The sequence below is a fragment of the Capsicum annuum genome, chromosome 8 (assembly GCF_002878395.1).
Source record: "Capsicum annuum cultivar UCD-10X-F1 chromosome 8, UCD10Xv1.1, whole genome shotgun sequence".
Lineage (NCBI taxonomy): Eukaryota > Viridiplantae > Streptophyta > Magnoliopsida > Solanales > Solanaceae > Capsicum > Capsicum annuum.
Window position 1 is genome coordinate 127,756,354 of NC_061118.1, and position 2,645 is coordinate 127,758,998.

Below are 2,645 nucleotides of genomic sequence, written 5' to 3' on the forward strand. Positions count from 1 at the left end.
GTGTTTTCATGAATTTCCCCATTTTAAACCACATAAAGTTCATGGATTTTAACTAACGAACACATATACTTCATGAAAACACCTTTAGATATCATCTTGAAACTTAAACAACAATCATCAACATGTACATGGTCATATCACAATAAGACAATCACAATATAATATTTAAAACATGGTTCTTGAGGTCTTTGAATGAAATGGATCAAAAGATGAACGCTACGCATACCTTAGATGGAAGATTCTTGATGATTGAAGGAGAAATTTTCTTGAACTTGAATCCCCAATTGAAAACCCTAATGTGTTCTTGAGAGTATTTTGAGAGAAAGAGTATGTTTTGGTTAAGTAAGAGCTTAATTCCATGTTTATGGAATATATATACGGGTGGAAAGATGACCCAAATACCCCTCTAGATGCGTTATTTAATTTTTGTGAAAATTTTCTAATTTGGGCCCCCGGCACGACGCGGTGATATCGCGTTGCCCCCCACTTATGACCTGGAAACTCAACACGATGTGGTGGAATTGCGTAGAGACACTAGAAATTGACAAACATTATTTTGGCTTTCGGCGCGATGCGCCACTAACTAAAATGTCGCTACTGAAACTTTAAATCGCCATAACTTCTTCACCAGGTGTCCGTTTTAGGTGAATTTGGTATCAATGAAAAGCTTATTCAATTATATAAAATTTAGAGGGTATAAATCTGCCAAAATGCCATCTATAGACCAAGTTATTCTCACTCAACGATGACCCATGTGAAATCACATATGAAAACTTGGTGGATTCAAAAGTTCTTAGCTTGGCTTACTCTAAGTGACTCTTATGAACATGCTTAACACATCATAAGCTCTATTATCACTAGGATACTCATCCTAGTTCATGTAATACAATATGAATCACAGGTTAAGAGGTTTCATATGTAGGAACAACGGTTCATTTTCTAGCTTAGAAATATATGGGGTATTACACTAACACCTGAGGTAAAAATTCAGAAGAGGGATATTCATTTAGAGGCTCAGTATTGGTTGAGCTTCGTAAGTAGTAATTTGTTGCCGTAACAAAACCAAACGATACTTGTGTAGCCTTGGTAAGTTGTTTTTTGAATTATTTTTGAAAATTAAAGTTTCAACATGGCTTCAAAGATCACCCTTGACAATACGTGTTGGGCCCAACAAAAGTAAACCTCCCTTGCATTTCAGTATCTGACCATCGAATTATATCATCGTGCCAAGGTTAATGAAAAGGTTCCTTTTAATAAAAATAGGATTTTGAGTGTACCTCTACCTCAACAGTGGACATCATTAGACTTGAGCTTTTTTAGGAAGTGTAGAAGAAGAAATCATGGTTGATGGTTCCCCGACAATTGACATTGCTACCCATCAGAGTGGTACCATCCAACCCACTACTGTTAATACTATGAATTTTCTACTTTTTCTACTACAATGACTCATCCTCCACCTACTTTATCTATAGATCCTGCTTAACCAAGTCTATCATCATAGCCACCTTGGCTTAATGCCTCCTATCCTCAGCCTTTTATTATTTTAGGTTCTTCAAGGACTCCTCTCACCAAGGATAATGTTATTTGCATGAGTCATTTAGCTTATTAAGGTGATACAAAGTCATCTAGACAAGAGGCTGAGATACCTGAGATGTTTTTTTTATACTATAAAATTAACATTTTAGCTGGTTCATATCGAGTTATAGCGTGTCCATGAGATGTATAAACTTTTCACAATAAGTTAGATGATTTTGAGTGCCCCTCAACTTCTTGTTATACCAAAGAGAGTGATAAATATTCAAAATGTTCTAGCTTTTCTTCAAAAGCATATGGATCAGCTCTGATTCCTATAACATATTTATGGGGAGACCCATCTAGGACACTGACTCCAGTATTCTCTCATGAGGATGGATAGGTAGCAAAGAAGAAACAAAAGGACAAGGAATATAGTGATTTAGATAGATATGTTGAAGATGCTGAGATCGAGGGTTATTTAAGAAGCAGGGCCAGATTGGGATCATGTTGAGCCTTAGGTTGTTGTGTAGACTGATAAACAGGAAATTGATAGGGCTATACTTTCTACTCTATTCGAGATGATAAATGTTGAGACAACATAGATCGTGACCTTCAGCTTAGCTACTTCTATGGACACCGAGGACACAATACCAGATCCACTCCAACAGGATACACTTAGAGCTCAGTTGGGGACTCATGCCTAGACAGAGACCACTACCCTAATACAATTCCAAGCATATAAAAACCTCATCCAAGTACTTTAAGACCTCTTACTAAAATTCAAGATTGGGAGTTATAAATCTTACAAGATATATTCACCAAGAGGGATGTGTTAGATCTTGGGTTGGTGTCATCTAAAGGTTACTATGTATTAAAAGTTTAAAGAGAAGCTCAAAGTAAAGAGATGGATCAGTGCATAGGGGAAACCGTTAGGGGGATGGTCAGTTAACCATTTGACCAACAGTCCCTTGAGACACAAAGTGGAGCTCAAGGGTAAAGCACAATAGTTAGGGGTGACGGATCGAAGGACGGTCAATAACTCCTTTTATTGACTGTCGGTCAAGGCATCACAACCAAACAATTTCTTATTTTTGTTAGGCTTCATTATATTATTATCAAGGAGGGTTTTT